We start from the raw sequence: 21,502 nt of genomic DNA, 5'->3' as shown, positions 1-21,502 counted from the left end.
AAGTCACTTTTACTTTGATAGGTGTGATATGCATGGGATTGGGGTAATGGCTGGATGAGGGGGTAGAGCTTAGGCTAACTTAGATTTTAATAATAAATCATATCTTTCCACTTTTTTTGCATTTTAACATTAAACACTTTCTCTTTATTTCTTTCCTTTCAATAGATGCATCAACCTCTAGGCATTTCGAATCCCTTCTTCTCATAGAATGAGGAAAATGGGGAATTAGTACTAGAGACTGACAACAATCAACCCAAAAGAAAGGAATAGATGGAAAATATTAAGTATGGAAGATGTGGATACACTAAATTTATCTACGCCTCTTATTGAAGTTCCTCCAAAAAAAGTGAGAGAAAAATTCGAAAGTAGTCACACTAGACTAGAAGGAAATGATGACCACCAAGATAAAATAAGACAATTATACATTCCAAGTATCATAATCCATTATTTGACTTCAACACATGATCCTTACTTAGGTTCCAAAAATATTAAATGTAAGTTCTTTGTATGAAATAATGGCTAATGTAACTAATGGTTGTTGATCTACCTTCATCAGGGAGTATACTAATGAAGTGAATAAGATAAGCAATAATGAGTCAGGGGCATCTAATAGGCTACTATTTGAGGAGGATGTAAGGTTGCTGGCTGAAAATCTATATCAGGGGATAAAAATATTCTCCTATGGTTACCCTTATATATACATGGGTAACATGACCATAGTGGTTAAATATATAACTTATTGCTAAAGAAGATGACAAACATTGGAGTAATTTGCTTTAACTCTATGAGTTATGAAAAAGTATACTCATTCCTAAAAATAGACTCATTCACATTGGACTATGTTGTAATAGTAGGAATATACATAAAGATGGATGAGAGAGAATATAAATAATCTTTTTAATTCTGTTGCATTATAAAAGGTTCAAGAGGAGAATAGATACAAATTATTAAATGAAATATATATTGTCAATAGAATGTGGACAACTTGGGGGGGGGGGGGGGTTTGTAGTGCATTTCCCTCCCTTGAAAATTTTCCTTCAATGTTATTTAATATTTGATTTTAGGATCAGATAAGAACTTTGAAAACTTGGGGTTGAGCTATCACACATTTAATTATATTGGGTTGGTTTGGTCCAATTTCAAATATTTTTTCCAACAATGAACCTTTGGAACCTATTTTTTTTCTAAAGAATGATGGATGAAAAATTGTTGCAAATTTATTTTATACCTTTTGATCATATAGGGTGCTCGAAGATGATCAAAATAGTGAAAAGGAGGATTGCTATGACTATAACCCTTGAAAATTCTTCTAAAGAAGAAAAACTTTATTTGATACTATGGTGACTTGTTACTACTAACATCTATTTAATAAAATAGTTATTCCACACTTTGGTTCCAAAGTCTCAAAACACAATTGGAATTCATAGAGAATATATATGTATGTATACATTTTTTTTTGATACTATAGATGGCTAGTTACTACTAGATTTTATTTAATAAAACAATTTTTATATATTTGGGTTACAAATTCTCAAAAATACAATTGGACTTAAATTTTCACCATTGCTCTCATAGAACTACATTCTTGTATCATCAATCCATCACTCAGTAATACAACTCCAACATTATCTGATCCCAAATTTCGGGCAATGCCTACTGTACCATCTCCAATTTCCACCAATTCCCCTGCTGTTACTTCATCACAACAATGGATACAAGAAATGGCATCTCCTACTTGAAGTATAGTGGCAATATTACCAAATCTTCTTCATTGTTATATTGTTTGAGAGAGAGAGAGAGATCCCATCCCAAATTTTGGGAAATTCCTACTGTACCATCTCCAAATTCCACCAATTCCCCTGTCGTTACTTCATCATGACAATGGATACAAGAAATGACATCTCCTACTTGAAGTACAGTGCCAATATTACCAAATCTTACTTCATTGTTATATTGTTTGAGAGAGAGAGAGAGATCGATCTCCAAATTCTATCAATTCCCCCGCTATTACTTCATCACGACAATGGATACAAGAAATGTCATATATGGAGAAATTTTGTCACTTCATTCATGTCAGGACTTGTTATGGCTAGGGTTTTCATATGCAGTGATTTAGCCACCACCACCGAGATCTAGTCCACATTTTTTTCTCTAGGAAGCCATAATGGTGTGGATCTGTGCCTCTGTGGAATCCCAACAATTTCTCAAAATCTCATTTCAGGAAGAAAAATCCTTCAAAAGATAGGAGGTCTCTCAAAGAATACAACATAAGTAGAGGTTCCACCCTACTTATTGTGTCTTTTTTGCTTGGAGGATGAAGATCTAGGCCTTCAATTTCCTATAAAGAAGATGTCAGAAGGAGTGTAAATCATGTGAAGGAAACACCTCCTTCTGGGCTATTTCTCAGGCCTTACATAGTGGAAAGGATGGATAAAGACCCAAAGATCGAGTTCTAGAATCCTCAGGTAAATGACATGTTCTCATATTTCCATGTAGAGACAGTCATTTGTTGTTTTAATGATTTATGGCCTAAGTATAAAGATCTATACCAATGGATCTACTCAAATTCGACTACTGAATGTGATATTTACTTATGCTCGAAGCGATTTTTTTATTGTTCAACCTACGTCAAAAGAAGATTATCAGAAAATATTCGAGGAAGGACCATGGTTCTTTGGTAGAGCAGGGTTATTCATCACACCCTAGTTCCTAGAAGTAATGCATCAACAATGGATGTAACATAAATTCTTGTCTGGGTTAAACCGCCCAATCTCCCACTTCCCTTTTGGCACCATCAAGTTCTTGAAGACATCCAGGAATGCTTTGGGAGATTTTATTAAAATAGATAATGAGACAATAAAAAAGGGACTCTTCACATATGCTTGCTTTTGTGTGGAGATAGAGCTAAACAAGGGGTTGTGAGATCGTATTCAGCTAATCAATGGACAATTCTGGTGGACTCAAAGCTTAGATTATGAAAACACAACTTTTAGATATCATGTATGCAACCAAACATAGCACCTACAAGATAGATACCCTTTGGTTAAAAAATCAGCAAATAAGAGGAAGGGCCAGAAACCAAAATCAAAGCATTGGAAAACATATGAGCCCCTTCATCTTGATGAGGAAGAAGAGGTGGATCTAAAGGACCCACTAGGTAAAGAAAAAGAAGCAAATGAAACAAAAAAATCATAAAAATAACCTCCAAAGTCAACATAACTCAACCACAACATGGATATGGTAGTTTCACATATTTATGCAGAAAATGCAATAGAAGCAACAAAGGATGAAGGGATTTAGGGAACTAAAAGATCTCACATCTTTGAGAGCCCTGAATCATAAAAGGAGAACTTTCTTGGAACTCCTAGGGAGTCAACTTTAGCTATTATCCAACCAACCTCTGGGGTATGGAAGGAAGTAAAAAAGAAGAAGGGGAAAAGAGGGAAATTAGAAGTTTTTTATAACTATTCCAATCAGTAAATTTTTATGATGTTTTATGCTGGACCCTTAATGGAATTTTTCCTGAATGCACCAAAGTGCATCTGCAACATATAATTTTGTTTTAATTAATGAAATTATGATTTTTCCTTGGGAAATAAGGTAAACCTATAAGGAGATAAGGTGGAAATACAGTATATATATATATATATATATATATATATATATATATATATATATATATATATATATATACTGTATTTCCACCTTATCTCCTTATAGGTTTACTCAAATGTTAAGTGTAGGAACCTATTGTATGTAGAATAAAATTTTGTATCTAATGAGTACCCACCATGCATACTTTTTAGTATACCCACCTTGAAGAAAATTGAAAATACATGATTCCACATCCAATAAATACTCACTATGCATATTTTTTAGTAGACCCACATTGGACGAAATTGAAAATACATGATGCCAAATCCAATGAATACCCATTATGTATAATTTTGAGTAGATCCACACCGAAGAGATTTAAAAATACATGATCATGCATTTTCAATTTTCCTCAACGTGGGCCTACTGAAAAGTGTGTAGAGTGGGTATTCCTCGTATGCATAATTTTATTCCACATCCAACGGGTGCCTAAACTTGACATTTGAGTAAACCTCTAAGTAGATAAGTTGAAAATATAATTAAAAAAGTAGTTTTTTTCTTTTCCACCCAAAAATATTTACGCTTGGGGATGACATCAACATATTGAATCTTATTGATTCTTTTAAATTTGTTTTTTTTAATACATTCTCTTGAGTCCCATTTTTTACCTCAAAATTACCCTAATGCATAAAATTGGGATCACATTGTGACCCTCTAATTATTCCCAAAAATTCTATTGGATCATATTTGTGGCCAGAAAGAGGTAAATGACAATCCTAGGGATGAAAACCAACTTCCTACTAGACAAGTTAAACCTAGTTAGGATGTTTGCTCTAGGTGGAGGTGGGGTTGTTTCTTGTTTTGGGGTAAATTTGGGAATCTAGAAAGGGAAGGAGGGAAATAATTATTGAGATAATTAGGATTGATATTATTAATTCTCTTTGTTATGGACTAGTATTTTAGTTGGATTAGGTTATTTTGGAGCAACAAATTGTTAGGTTAGTCTTGAGTTGGTCATAGAGTAGTTAGGTTAACCTTGATACAATTAATTATAGGTTTAACATTCATGGTTTATGGGCCCATGGTATTAGTTAACTTGTGGTATTTTCCCATTGCATTAAATATGATAATGGCCATTTAACATCTTGGAATGAACCATTGTCAAATTCCTCAAGTGGCATGGTGTTTGACCAACTTGGACTAATAAATAATATATACTTATTTGGGTGTCATTTTTCTTGATTAAGGGTTTCTAGGGTAAATATGACACTATTTGTTAGTTTGTATTTCTATTTCCTATCTTGTTGTGCTATTTATATCTCTTAGTTTTAATGTTTTGTATGAAAACAAGTGTTTTAATGTAGAGCATAGGTGGAAGCACATGGACATAGAACAAAAGATAAAGAAATAGTTGGTTATGTAGTTTCTAGTTAAAACTCACTATATTTGGAGTAGAGACAGATCCAAGTGAAGAAGAAGGTATATGCTTATTGAATAATTTATTAGGACTTATGTTTGTAGCATAAGCACTTGCTTGAGAAGTACTTGGACTCTGTAATTGCATTTGGAGTAGGAGGGATTTTGGCAATGAAAAATAATTATGTTTGATAACATAACATTCTTGGGAACACACTTGTATTTATTTTTATGGAGTTGGATTTGATCACATGTACATGGGAATATAATTGTAAGACATAGTTAGGCATGTATATCCCTGATTTTATGGTTTAATATTGTAAATTCTAAACATATACCTAGGTGATAGGGGATATGTTGTATTCCCCTAAACTTGGTTAATAAAATTTGAGGTGGCTATGTGTTTATAAATTCAAATTCAAAGGGAGGAACACTACATTAATCTTGACTTGATCATATAATAGTTAGGTTAAACTTGATAGAATTAATAATAGGTTTACTATTCATGGTTTTATGGACCCATGGCATTGGGAAACCCACGGTATTGCATATGGTGAAGCCAATTTAATGGTTTGGAATACTCCATTTTAAAATGTGTCAAGTGGATTGGTGTTTGGTTGGATTGACCAGATAAATTATAGATACTAGTTGGGTGTTGGTTTTCCCAGGTAAGGGTTTATGGGGTAAATATGGGCATGATGTGTTTGCTTGTGTTTCTATTTCCTCTATTGTTGTGTTATTTTCCTCTCTTCGTTTTAACAAATGGTATTAGAGAGGGTGAATTAATGTGGATTATAGATAGAATATGAAGAGAAACTCAGTCAAGGAGTGTTTTATTTGTCTCACTATATTAAGAGTAGAGAGGGATGGGGGTAAAGAAGCATGGCGATACTTCTTGCATCATTTCCCTACATATAGTGGTAACATAAGTACTTGGTTGAGAAGTACTTGGACTATGTAATTATATTTGGGATAGGAGGGATGCTATGATGCAAATTTGCCTTTTCCTAATCTTTTTAGATGGCAGAACCACCACAACCCTCCTGTTGACTCTGCTACCTCTTATAGCTTAAAGCCAATGCCTCCATGGAATCATTCCCTCGACCGTGGCTTCCAAGTGCTCGCTTGAAAGCTTTGGACTCAATTCTTATACCTTCAAAATTAAAACTTTGGGCTGGCCCACTTTAACTTCGTGCCTAGTCAATGCCACATGAGCCTGCGCACATGATCCTGGTGCGATGGATAGTTGAACTAACAAAACCTCTGATTTAGTAAGCCTTCATCTTGACCCACTATGATTTCCCACTTGGTTGATGCCACGTGAGTCTGGTTGCAATATCCAGATGTGATGGAAAGGAAACTTAATAAAACCGTTTAGGTTCATAAACCTTTGGGCTGGTCCCTCAACTTAATGTTTTGGGTCACTCACAAAAGGTCAATTCGCTGGTTAATTGAGCTTAACAAAACCTCCGGGTACAAAGCCTCCAGGCAGGACACACTTAGACCATTAACTTAGTTAGGTTTTGTGCCTTTGACTGTCTTAGCTCCTCTGTTAACTTTTCCTTTGTGTGCTTTGGCTCCTGTAAGCCCTTCTCAAAGCCTCCTTGCAGCCTCCTGTAGTCTAATCTTACACACACACACACATATTTATTCCTCTCATCTTTGTCAACACTTAAGCCAAGAATTGCTTGATTTAATATACATATAAAAGGACTATGTATACATTATAATATATATATTCTGAATAAAAGATTGCAAAAGGAGTGATTAATTAAAAAACCCCTTTGCTCTCCTCTCACACATAGATATTTTTATTGAAATAAGGAATATAAAGATTACATTTGCGAATTTGGGTTCATATCCACAATCATAGGATTTGAAAGACCATTTTGGGAAAAATAATCAAAACCACAACAAATTACAACAATTTTCCTAATTTAATAAAATTCATAAAAAATCTAAAACAAATCCTATCTAACAATCCACTTATTAAGGAACCAACTCCTTTAGTAAAATTTTTTGACCTCTTGGTTAATCAAACTTTTTACAGACACCCCTACATCACACTCCCGAGGAACAAATAATTCAAATAGTTGATTCCTTCCCATGAGGTCTACAATAGTTTTTCCACTTTTTTTTAAGAGTGTAGTAGTCATCCAAGTTGCATCAGCCACCAAATTATTTTTCATAATACTCTTTGCCTTGAGTTTTCTTAATCAATATTTTATCTAAAATTATTTCCTGTTGCAAGGGCTCTGCTGCTTGTAACCACCTCTGCCCTTGAATCCTTTGTTGTTCATATTCTTTTGCTAGTTGAAATTCTTCTCCTAGTTGATATTTGTATAAGTCTGCAATGTTAAAAATATGAGAAATACCAATCCCTGGGGGTAATTCCAACTCATAAGCATTTGCTAAGAATTTTCTAAGAATCCTGCAGGGACCAATCTTTTTTAGTTTCAATTTGTTATATTCTCCCTTTGGAAATATCTCCTTCCTCAAATGTGCTATCACTTGATCTCCTACTTCAAAACTTTCTTCCTTCTTTTAAGGTCTTCTATATTTTTATACTTAAGGTTTCTTTCCCAAATTTTTTTCTTGACCTGTTCATGAATTTATTGTATGGCTATCGCAAAATCTTCACTTGCTGCACTTCTTTGATTTGTTCTTCCCAAATTTATGAGCTCATGTACTCGCCTTGGATGCATTCCATATAAGATTTTTTGTCCAGTACTTCTGTTGGGAGAGTCATTGTAGGCAAATAAAACTTGTTCCAAAACTTGGTCCCATTGTGTAGGGTGATTACTAGCTAAATTCGTTGAATATTACCCAAGGTCCTGTTCACTACTTCAGTTTGACCATATGTTCGTGGGTCATATGTTGAACTAAAACTCAGTTCGATTCCAATATTTTTCCACAATGTTCTCCAAAAGTGTCCCAAAAATCTAGTGTCTCGATCAGAGACAATGCTTTTGGGCACTCCATGTAGCCTTACAACTTCCTTAAAGAACAAACTAGCTATATGAGTAGCATCACTAGTTTTAGTGCAAGGAATGAAGTGAGCCATTTTAGAAAACTTGTCTACAACCACAAAAATAGAGTCATGGCCCTTTTGAGTTTTTGGCAGTCCTAAAACAAAATCCATACTTACTGAATCCCAAGGCCTTTCTGGAATTGGTAATGGAGTGTATAATCCAATGTTTTGATTCCTTCCTTTAGCATATTGACAAATTCAACAATTACTCATGAATTTGTGCACATCTGCTCTTAATCTCGGCCAAAAATAATTCCTCTTTAACAACTCATACGTTTTATCATGCCCAAAATGTGCTCCAAGACCACCACTATGCTTCTCCTTGATTAGGTTTTCCGTCATTGAGCAGTTGGGAATGAAAAAATTGTTTTTGTTAAATACAATCCATCTTGAATCATGTAATCAAGCCATGGAATCTGATCTTGAATTGTTGAGTTTTTACAAGCTGCATAAGCTTCCCTGAAATCAACATCCACCTCATACAATTCCTTTATAAAATCGAACCCAGGCACTTGGACTTGAATTTCCTACAGATACAAATGTCTCTTACTTAAGGCATCAACAATTCTTTTAGACTATCCACTAATATGTTTTAAAATAAATATAAATATTTGTAGATATTCAACCCATTTAATTTACTTTTGATTCAATTTGGGTTGTTGAATAATGAATTGCAAGGCGTGATTATCTGTGTAAAGAATAAACTCCCTCCACTTTTTTAATTCTTGAACCATTGCATAAAAGTCCTTGGCATAAGAAGTGTACTTTATTTTGTCTTAATTTAATTTCTCATTGAAATATGCTACGAGCTAGTCTTCTTGACTAAGAACTGCTCCAATGGATTCATTTCTAACATCACATTTTACCTAAAATGGTTTACCAAAATTTGGTAATGTAAGTATTGGTTGTTTAGTGATCCTTTTATTCAATAGCTGAAACCCATTTTCAGCCTCAATAGTCCATTGAAATGGTTTCTAATTTTTTTATTGTCTCTACAATCAGAGCACTTAGTTTACTAAAATTTCTAATAAATTTCCTATAAAAACTAGCTAATCCATGAAAGCTATGGACCTCTAAAAGGTTTCTCAGTGAAGGCCATTCAAGGATTGCTCTTACTTTCTCAGGGTCCATCTTTAAACCTTCTCTTGAAATAACAAATCCCAAATATACAAGCTCTGGTTTCAAAAAGGAACATTTCTTTAAATTAATCAACAATTTCTCCTGTTGTATCTTTTCTTAACACATACCTCAAGTGTCATAGATGCTCCTCCTTTGATTGACTGTAGACCAAGATATCATCCAAATATACTATTACAAATTTCCCAATGAAATCCTTCAACAATTCATTCATTAACCACATGAAAGTGTTGGGTGCATTTGACATTCCAAATGGCATAACCAACCATTCATACAGTCCATCATTTGTTTTAAATGTTGTCTTCCATTCATCTCCTTCCCTTATTCTGATTTGATGATACCTTCTTTTCAAGTCAATTTTAGAAAACCAACTAGCACCGCTTAAACAATCCAACAAATCATGAATACGAAGAAAAGGAAATATGTAATTGATAGTAATTTTATTCAGAGATCTAGAATCGGTGCACATAAGCCATCCTCCATCCTTTTTCAGACTTAATATTGTAAGAACAACACATAGGCTGAGACTTTCTCTGATTAGGCCCTTGTCCAATAATTCTTGCACTTTCTTCCTGATCTCTTCATTTTCTTTGGGAGTCGTCCTCTATGTTGCTTTGTTTGGAAAAGTTGTTCTTGGTATCAATTCACTATGATGATTGATACTTTTGACTGGTGGCAGTTCATTTGGAAAATCGTCCACTATAATATCACTATGTTCATTTAATATATCTTGGATTTCTAGAGGTAAATCATTAATAGTGGTGGCAGTAAGAATTATTGTGGGCTTGCAAACTATAACATAAATTACCTCTTCTTCTTCCACTTCTTTTAGAAACTTCTTGCTACTCAACAACAATGGTTTAGAGTCACTACTCTCAGTTGTTCCCTCTTCCTGTAATCGAAGAAAAGTATGGTTTATGCCATATTTTTGGAACTTATAATTATTCCTTTTCCCATCATGCATAGCGCTCATTTCAAACTACCAAGGCCTCCCTAAAAGAATATGGCATACATCCATAGGCATTACATCACATAATTTTTATTTCTTTATAACTGCTTATCTGTAGTTCTATTCCACACTATTCATTGACCAGTAATAGGTGACCCTTCTGGATCCATGACACTTATACGATGTCAGGTGATTTGTATTTTTCAACTTCAACTTTTCCACTACCTCTGTAGATGCTAGAGTATCAATAATGCCACTATCAATTACCACCTTACAACATTTTCCCTGAACCTTACAAACAATTCTAAATAAAGCCTTTCTTTGATCTGGATTGATGACTTCTTTTTCTTGTTTTATTAGCACCTTATTTAACATCAAAGACTCTCTTGTATCTAGAACATTCTCAACTTCCTACACCTCTCATTCCTCTCCCTCTACTGGAGAAGCAACAACATTTCTTTGTCCCGTTTCTTTGATTTCAGGACACTCATATGCCATGTGTACAACTTTACCAGATCTATAACAATGAACTTCTCTTCCTCTACATCTTCCTCTTATTCTAGAAAATGATCTTCAATCTATGGATTCTACCTCTTGCTATCTTGGTGCGTTAGAACTGCTTGAACCATCTCTTGGTGTTGTAGATATCCCTTTATTAGATTGATGCCCCCTTCCTCTAACAACACTCCTGCCTCTGCCAACCTGCTTCCTTGCAAGTTTTTGTTTCAGCTTTCAAAGCCAACTGATATGCCTCTTCCATCGTCTTAGGTGATAATGCACTGATCTCATCTTCTATCTCCAGTCTAAGGCCATTTATATACATTGTTGTTTTCTTTGTAGATTATTCTACATATCCTGCCCTGATGTTCACCTTATAGAATTCTTTTCTGTACTCTTTGACTGTCATCGACCTTTATTTAAGGTTTTACATATTTTTGAACAAGGTAAGCTGGTAATATTTTGGAAAAAAATTTCCTTAGTTTTTCCACCATCCCATCCCATGTTTTAATCTTTGGCTTATTCTTTCTTCTTCTTTATGCTTGCACACCATCCCACCATAAAGTTTCATGGCCTTTTAGTCTGGTCACAACATATTTAACCTTCTTCTCTTCATCCATATCTTCATATTCAAAAAATTTCTCCATTTTTGTGATCCAGTCAATAAGCTCTCCTGGATTCATACTGCCTGTATAAGAGGAAAAATATGGTTTGGGTTTCATAACATATCCTAAAAATGTCCTTAATATCTTTTCTTATGTCAGTTCCTCTACTTCTTATTCTTTTGGAGTTTCTTCTTTGTCCACACTTATATCTCTCGCTTTTGGCTCTCTCTGCAAATTAGTCTCCATCATTGCCATTCTTTCCTCTAATCACTGCATTACTCTCAATACCTAATCATTGGCTACATGCCTCTGTACCCTTCTACCTCTTCTAGCACCTCCTCCAACTTTGTGTTCCATAATCACTTCTTGTTCCTGGCGGAGACACAAGGTCTGCGCTAATACCACTTGATGTAAATCCATCTTTTCCTAAGATTTTTAGATGACAAAACCACCGCATACCTCCAACTGACTTCACTACCTCTTATGGCTTAAAAATGATGCATCCATGGAACTGTTATCTTCCAAGTGCCCGTTTGCAACCTTTGACCTCAATTCTTATATCTATATAATTAAAAATATGGGCTAACCCACTTTACCTTTATGCTCGGTCAATGCCACGTGAGCCCAACGTGATGGATAACTTAACTAATAAAATCTCCATGTTAATAAGACTCCAGGATGACCCACTATGATTTATCGCTTGGTTGATGTCACGTGAGTCTAGTTGCAATAACCCAACGTGATGAAAACGTAAATTAATAAAACCCTCCAAGTTCATAAACCTTCAGGCGAGTCCCTCAAATTAATGTTCTGGGCTGATCACAGAAGCCTAACTTGTTGGTTAATTAAGCTCAACAAAACCGCCAGGTATAAATCCTCTGGTGGGACCCTCTCAAACACTTAAATTATTCAGGTTTTGTTCGTTTGACTGTCTTGGTTCCTTTGTTAACTTTTCCTTTGCGTGCCTTGTCTTGCATAATCCCATCTTAATGCCTCCTTTCTACCCTCTCACAATATATTCCTCTCGACCTTGTCAACACTTACGCCATGAATTGCTCGATTTAATATACATATAAAAGGACTGTTTATAATATATATATATATATATATATATTCTTAATAAAATACTGTAGAAGGATTGGCTAATAAAAAAAATCTCGCTCTCCTCTCACACATAGATATATATTTTTATTAAAAGAAGGGATATAAAGATTAAATTTGCAAATTTGGGTCCAGATCCACAATCATAGGGTCTAAAAGACCATTTTTGGAGAAATAATCAAAATCACAACAAATTACAACAATTTTCCTAATTGAATGAAATTCATAACAAATCTAAAACAAATCCTATCCAAAAATCCACTCATTAAGGAACCAATTCCTTTAGTAAAAATTTTTGACCTCTTGGTCAATCATAATTTTTACAGATGCCCCTGCATCATGCTAGCAATGAACCAGGTTGATGTTTCATAGCATCACATGTTTGGACATACAATTGTAATTATTTTTATAGAGTTGAATTTAATCACGTGCATATGGGATTATGGATATTGTATCTATTTAGGCATGTGTACCTTGATTTTGATGGTTCATTGATATAACGTATACATATAGACCTAAGTGATAGGAAACATGTTTTTTTCTTGTAAACTTGGTTAATAAACTTTGAGGGGATATGTGTTGTTGTCGCTGTGACAACGACCCTCCAAATTTTTTGCCTATGTCAATTTTGGAGCCTACATTAATTTTCGTTTCAAGCCCCCTTGAGTCGCCATGTTGTTTGATTTGTTATCGATGTGTTTTCTCCTAGTGTCGTATTCTCCTAAGTAAATGTTTCTTAACCATTATCACTTAACCATTAGAAGGATTTGAGTTAGTTAGTTCTTGGTTAGGTGAACTTATGATCTTTCTCAACTTAGAAACTTTCCTTATCGCCATGCACACACTTGAAAAGCACACAAAAGCATGAAAAAGAAAACGAAAAGCAAGAAAAACACTTAGAAAATCAAAATCACACTCAAAGTTGATGAAGACATGCGCTCAACTTGAGCGAACTCCTTCGGCCCAAACGAATGTACCCTCCTTGAGCTCACTCCTTCATGTTGAACATATGCACCGTCCATGAGCACACTTCTTCAGGTCGAAGACATGCACCCTTCCTGAGTGCCTGCATGAGCTAACCTTGTTGCATGTGGGCATACTCCTAGAAAATAGGAGACCACTTAACTTCTTTAACTAACCTATTCACTTGATGATAAGGGGAACTCATGCATGAATCAATTTTGCATGTTAACCACTTTAAATCAGCTCAACTAATTATTCTTCTTTCATAATCATTCCATATGAGTTGGGCACACAACCGGGAATCAAGAATCTCTTCATCAACTGATGCAACAAGTAAGTTTTTCATGTTAAACCTTTCCATTGCATTTCATGATTTCACTGCCAAATCTTTCTTTCCTTGTTGTCGATTCTTTGTTTTTCATTTTTTTTGCTAGCGTTTATGTTGAATATTCATATGACAAGTGTTAATCTTTTGTCACATGCAAAAACTCTTCACATTCTTGAAATATTTCATCTTCTACCATGCATGTGCAACAACTATAAAGCTTAGCAGATATTTCTCTTCCTCATATTAGCATCAAGTTTTGTTGTTCAAACATGTTTTTGAGTTTCCAATAGGGAGAGCACACTTTTTGAGCTTGAAGGCCAATTAGCCTCGAAAACTATGCCATCGTTGATTAAGTTTTCCTCAATAGAAAAATTCTTCACCACGAAGGACTGTGCCCTTTCTTGAGCACATGAACACATCATGAAGGCACAAAGAATCTCCATTCATCCCTTCGACATGTGACAATGCACCCTCCCTTTCGTTGAGTGCATGAGTGCATTGTGAAGGCCCGAAGCATTGTTAACCTCCTACTTCGTCCCTTCAGAGTGTGACAGTGCGCCTTTCTTTTCTCCTTGAGCACATGGGCATATAGGGAAGACCTGAAGGCCCTTTATTCCATCCCTTTGACCCTTCAGGGTGTGAGAATGCGCCCTAGATTATTTTTCCCCTTGCTTGAGCACATGAGTGCACTGCAAAGCCCTAAATGACCTTGCATGTCCCCTTCGTGCTTTGAAAGTGTGCCCTCCTAGTTTTCATGCCTATTTTCTCATGAATGTAAGTTATTTTATGTTTTCGTTCATAATTTTCCATGATCTATTATCTATGATGGATCTTTGTATGTGATTTACAAGTATTTTTGCATAGTTAGGTTGTTTTAAGCTAATACTATCACTATGAGTGTGTTTCCCCAAACATGTGTTCGTGCTACAAGTATTACCACTTTGTCGTCATCTATTGGAGACATGCCGCCTCACAAAGTGACCTCCAAAGAACTTTCAGAAGAAAGTGTTGATGAACCTGTGGAAGTTAGAAGGCCCAATATTCCCATATACATAGATACTCAATGCTTTATTGATAAGGATACACAGGTCACATGGAGCAAAATATACAACACATTCATGTAGGAGAAGTTTCATGGGGACTTAGAAGATTTGCATGCATATATCAACATCAAGAAGTCCAAGATGCATAGGATCACATGCGTATTCCCGGTCATGCCATGTATAGAAGTAATTGAATGGATCATTATGCATATGGATAATTTTCACATTATGCTACGCAGTGAGAATGGCGGTCAGCTCGCCACCTATTTTGGTGAAGACATGCAAAAATATTATAAGATGCTCAAGCCCAATGAATATGCAAACGACAACTTCTACACGAGGTGGGAAACCCTTGAAACTATTGATTTTATCAAAACATGGTGTCAAGAGGTTGCCAAGTTTCCCCATCGTCCATCTGCAATTTATCCAACAAATATTCTCAGAGATGTCTATCAGTACTTGATAGCCATGTATTGTTTATATGGGTTTAAGAACAATAGGGTATTCCAAGAGAATTGGATATACACGCTCAATATAGTAGTTACTTGTGGGAGAGTTTTCAATTGGGTGTATATCCTGTCATTTGAGTTGCAGCACCAAGTCGGGTAGGAAAAATAATATTTATGCATGAATTTGGCACCAAAATTCTACATGTCTGCATTTCTCTTAGACGAAATCTATGCATAGTATGCATTCCCGGGAATGAACTGGAACTAGAATTCTGAGGAGAAGTTCCAAGTTTTCTTCCAATGCAGAGTGTTATCATAAATAATCTTCATAGGAGTATATGAAAAATTAGCTGAACACTTCTTTGCAATAATCTTCCACATGATTTTTGATATTGATCCTCCTTACATGACTGATCAGGTGAAGGAGGCACTTCGAGATATCACAGATTGTTTTGCAGCTCCATAGGGTACATACATTAGATGCTTCGGTTTTCATATATCCCCTCATCTTATGCCGCAAAATATGACCAAAAAAGTGGTCATGCAAGAAGTTTCCAATCGGATGGACAAAGGATTGTCAAGAATTCTCCACAGGAGGAAGAAATCCCCTTGGCCCATATTTCCATTTAGGATCAGATTGATGAATCGAAGAGTTACAGGGTGATGACGATATAGATATAGGAGCTATACCATCTACATTTCACCACTAAATACTTTTACAGATATGATCCTAGGTGAATTTTCATGCAACATTGTTAAAGGATCGGTCACAATACAAGCTACTCATCAATGTCCACAATAAAAGATGAGAAGATAAATAATTGGTACAATGCCAACGTGAAGACACATCCACTAATGGAGACTAGTTCACCCCATGATTCACCAACTCAAGACTTGCAAGTGCAGGAGGAGGAGTGAGAGAACACCTCAATGAAGGAAACTAGCTCCCAAGAAAAGGATTATATATTCTTCAAAAGGCAAGAGCAACAAGAAATGAAAAATTGATCCTTTAAACTTTGGATCTATCCTAGAAAAGTAGGAGAGAGGAGAAGGAGAAGAAGAAGAGAGGAAGAGTTAGCAAGATGAGTTGCTAGAGAAGCACCAAGTAGGAGAAGAAGAGAAGATGAGGATAGGAGAAGAGAAACAAAGGAAGTCCCAGGAGGAAGAAGCAACACATAGATTGGAAGAAGAACAATTGAATTAAGAGCTAGAAGAGGATAAGTTTGAGGAATAAGATACCATCCAACCAATAGAAGAAGAACCGAATACTTGAGGAGAACATCCTATCATAGGCAATCATCTTCCATTTGGATAGATGGAGATCACACCTCCACCTATAGACAAAGTCATTGATGTATGCAGTGTAATATTCAATTAGCTGAAGAAGAGAATCGTGCAATAGAGGCATAGATATTTCTCAAAGGATCCTCAAAATCGAGTCTTAGTGTCCACAGAGAAGGCGATCACTACCAACACTAAAATAAATATGAGGGAAGTCATGGTGAAAAATGTTTCATTCTCTTCAATGGCATAGGATAAACCTGAGTACTTCTTGAACGAGAATGCCAGGTTGAGAAGAGAACTTGATGTAGTGAAGCATCAAGCAGAACATATTGCAATGGTGAACCAACGACTGTCATCACAAAACTTCAACACCGTAGAATGACAATGAACCATGCAAGTAGAGCTGGGGATAATGGAGGATACCATGATGTGACTATATGATGAGATGATACTTATACAACAGGTCATGTCTCCTCTCATTGGAATTTAGAAGAAAGCGTAGGAAGTGGTGAAACTCCTGAAGATAGCAAACAAAGAAGTTGACTAGATGCAGGAATGGATTGCTAAATATCCAGATGCTTCGACACATTTGGAAAAGAGGGATAAAACAACCGCATAAATAGACAGGGTTCAGTTATGACTCCACCTACATAATTAATCGCATCTCAAAGCATATTCGGTTAGCAGTATGGATGTGTACAATCGACTGCATAATGGGTTTGAGTCTCTAACACAGAAACATGGGATGCCCGCCATCAGATATCTTGAAGTAATTAGAGGCAGAGAAGTCATCTTCCAGGAGATCAGGTAATATATTGAAAAAATCAAGCAGGAAACAAATGATAAGGCTTAGAGGTAACCAAGGACATTATTCATTTGTATGCCTTTGCACTAGTTAAAGCACACATGAAGCTCTCATGGCTGTGGATTAATGTACATTCAAGCTCCAAGAACATACTGATGAAGGCATTGGAGGTGAAGATGCATTACAAAGGGAACTTTCCAATTCAGGTTGAAGCCATCAAAAAGGAGTTTTGAGCATGTCACACTTACATTACAAGTGAAATACATGAGGAGGCAAATGATTTATCCATTTGATGAGTTTTGTCCCATTGTCAGTTTTGTATTATTAGTCCACTGTCTCATTTGTAAATTTTTCTTATGTAATAAATGTTATGTAATGAGTTCAAGGGACACATGTGGAATATGAAAATTCACACATTGAAATGTAATGAGTCATGTATAGAATATGAACAATCATAGAAGTTAAATAGTCATGAGGAAGCTCAAAGGTCATTGTCAATTGTTATAAATAGCTCCTCGTAACTCAATCAAGGGGGCTTTTGGAAGGCTTTAGATTTAAGAGGATTTTCCTTGGCTTATATTGCAAGACATAGGAGATATATCATTCTTTGGAGAATTAAGTTGAGGCTCCATGTTCAACTATTCAATACAATGTTTCATTCATGTAAAAATTTACTTGGGATGTTACACTTTTAATCAGAAGCTCAATGAACCGACATTCCTTCATACGTGTATCATAGATTTAGCTAGACTATTTTGGTTATGTTTATGGTATACGTGTCTTTATTTACATACTAAGTTAATGAACTAATTTTTTACTTAGCTATGGCTATTATTGAATGAATGTTGTTATGATTTAACGATTGTTGTTTACTATGTGGACTAATCTGTGTTAGGAATAATACTAAAAGGGTGGGGAGTGTGAATCAGTATTTACAAATCAATAACTTTTCCATTTCATAATCATATTTATATACACTGCTTCAGTGAAGGAACTCGTGTGTGCACGCAACTATTCTGAAGGCAACCAATGTATATCCAGTGAACTTATGATTCAGTCAATTCATCATATGTTGATATTTAATCAGTGCATCAATACTTTATTAAACATTAAATAGTAACCATGTGCAGTAATAAAATAATAAACCATCACACATAAGCAACACACATGAACACCAAGATTTAAGGTGGAAACCCGATGTGGGAGAAAAACCACCTGTTGCTGTTGTCTATGTCTTCTTTTTAATATAAATAATAAGTTGATTACAATATTGTATTGGTGAAGACTCATACTAGTACGTAAGCACCCACTTGCAGAAGGCTACAACCTTCTCTCGTTCTCCAGATTCTACTGGAAGGGAGCTACAACCCCTTATCTCTTGTACTAGGTGATATGTTCACCTGTACGTAAGCGCCGCCCTACCACCTTCACTCGTTCTCTAGATGCTACTGGAAGGGAGCTCCAACCCCCTGATCTAATCACCAGTCACTACTCATAGGAAGCTTTGACTTCCTCACTGAAGGCTCCAACCCTCAATATCCTCTAGGGACCACGTTTCATAAATTTTCATACTGGATACTCCTGGTACACAAAAACACAATATGTAGGCCACATTTCATTAAATTTTCATACTGGACCCATCAATAACATTGAAGCTCAAAATAAATCACTACTGTAATACAACTATCAAAAACAATCTGCATCAACCAATAACTGAAACTCAATCATCAATCTTTGATATAAATGAAACCCAATCATCACTTTCTGAATCAACCAATCATTGAAACAATCACTGAACCTCTGATACAACTGAATCAACAATTCATTCAAAACCAATCAATTGACACTTAATCAAAATATAGCCAATCAAATGGAATAGATAGATCATTGTAACCAGAACATAGATTTGAACCCAGAACACTGCATCAAAGACCAGAGCCAACTGTAACCTCAAACATCATGTGTCATGACGTATACACTACTTAAGTGAATCAAACCTACATGTATATGCTACTTCCTTTAACCAAACCTAAGTATATTTCCAAAGATATTGAATCATAAAAGCTTATGAACTAAAACTGTACCAACCAATGACATTCTGAAGATCTACTGTCATATTACAGAGTTCTAAACAGATAGCAGCAAGGATCATCCTTCTAACTCAATCAATCAATCAACTAGACTCAATCTCCTAATACAATCAATTTTACTTCCAGATCTAATGAAGACATGATTGACAAACATCAGTAAAGCAACAACACTAATCAGATAGATCAATCATCCATGAACAAAAAGTTTTTCTTCTACATACGCTACTTGGAAGTATCGAACCAACATATATACATGCCTTCACCAAGGCGAACCAACGTATAGATCTGCAAATAAAAACTTATAACTTCGTAGCTATTCCAAACTTCAGATATACCCATATCATAGAATTTAAAGGACAAAACATTTTTTAGCACTCAGATCTAGCCTATCCATTATCAGATCACATAATGATAAGTCATTATGATCCTGATCCATCATTAGATCTCATCCATCATCAAACACTCAGGTGCATACTTAGTCCAGATCAAGCAAAGCATCAGAAACCCATAACATGCATAATTTCTTTTGATCTAACACTTCATAAGATATTCATTACTTGTGCTTAGTCCTTTGATCTTTTCCTCCTTATATATTTTTTGCCTTTCTCAATACCTTGGACCAAAACAACACTTAGAACCTATGGTATTCTTAAACGGGATCAAGTATGTTGGGTCCCTATAATACTAGTGATTACCCCATTACTATTGTAGTTATACCCCTTATTTATATTGTTGTGCCCCTATTACCCCCATATTGTTATTTCTGTGCCCCATAAAATCCCTCTATTGTTATTTTTGTGGCTTTATATTATTATTGTTAGGTCGGCTGGATTATATTGTGACTCCTTAGACTCCTATATATAGAAAGGAGGTTTTGCCATTTGTATCATCGAAGAATTGTTCATTTATGTAATGTAAAGGAGGTTGCCCCCTCGAAGAGGCTGAATTCTAAGGCGTTGATGTTATAGACATTTTTGTGCCTTACAACATTGAGCATGAAATGTCCATAATCTAAGGGATCCAAAGTCCCTAAACATGTTGTTCCTACCCCTAGAGGAACAAGGCTAACAAACCACAGCAATTCACAGAAGTTGTCCACCAAAAACTACTCAAAAACAAGTCAATTCAGGATCATTTCAGTGGCTACACTAGCTGTTTGCGCTGAATGTCAAAGCCAACACTGGCTACCTGCGCTGAATGTCAAAGGCAACACTGGCTACCTGTGCTGAGCGAGAGTGTACATGTGGCAAGTTCATTTCTCAAGGTGTCAGAACCCAGGAAGCTTCCAAAATGACACTTGCCTCAGGGAATTCGACTGGTGATGAGTAAGAGGTTCCAAATCTCCAAGTGGAAGCAAGAACCTCCAAGTGGAATCAAGAACTGACAGAGGGAGAGGACACTAGTCAGATCTCAAGCTGACTCATCCTCTCTCCAATCATCTATATATGGATCTCTCCTCCATGAGATCTAGAGGCTGGAATTTTGTTATTGCAAATAATTGCTGTTGGTTTGAGATTGGAATCATTGGGTGCTTAATGCTTTGAAGGGGGTGAAGATAGGAATTCCATTTGCTGGGAAGGAGATGCTGGATTGGAGCCCTCTGGGTTGTATCTCTTCCTGAACCTTGTTATTCATCAATAAAGCTATCTTGGTTTCTCCTATATACTGATGTATTTTTGATGTATGATTGCATTAGTATGTTTAGTTTATTTCTAATCCTGAACTAGTTATGAATATGAATCCATGTCTTGTGTAGTGTTCTCTTCTTGTGATCTTGCAGAAACCTCTTGAAGCTGGGCGAGCGAGAAGGCAAGTAGCTGGGAACTCTCCAAGAGAAGAGAAGCCGGATCGAGGGACAAACAGAAGACACCGGTTAGTCCATCCATCTCTCTTCATTCTTAATTCATAAAGGAAGAATACTAGAATAGTTGTCTCTGTTTGTTGCTAAGGCACTGTCACACCTTAGGTGGATAGGATCGTCCTGCATAGGCATTTTTCCCCACAACAAATTGGCGACTCCACTGGGGAAAAATGTTTAGTCATTTTATTTGTGTTTCCAGCATTGTTTGTTTCATAGACTCGACGGCAACAATCGAACTGCATCTGCTTTTCCCAGATGCAAAGTAGACAGTTGCTGGTTTGATCCAATCACTAGACTTGTCTATGATCTGAAAAATGGACCCTCAAATGATTTGATGATCCTTTGTGA

This window comes from Pinus tabuliformis, chromosome 7 (assembly GCF_031772625.1).
Source record: "Pinus tabuliformis cultivar Carrire ecotype Pingquan chromosome 7, CPIR1, whole genome shotgun sequence".
In the NCBI taxonomy this organism is placed as follows: Eukaryota; Viridiplantae; Streptophyta; class Pinopsida; order Pinales; family Pinaceae; genus Pinus; species Pinus tabuliformis.
This window is presented reverse-complemented; position numbering follows the sequence as displayed.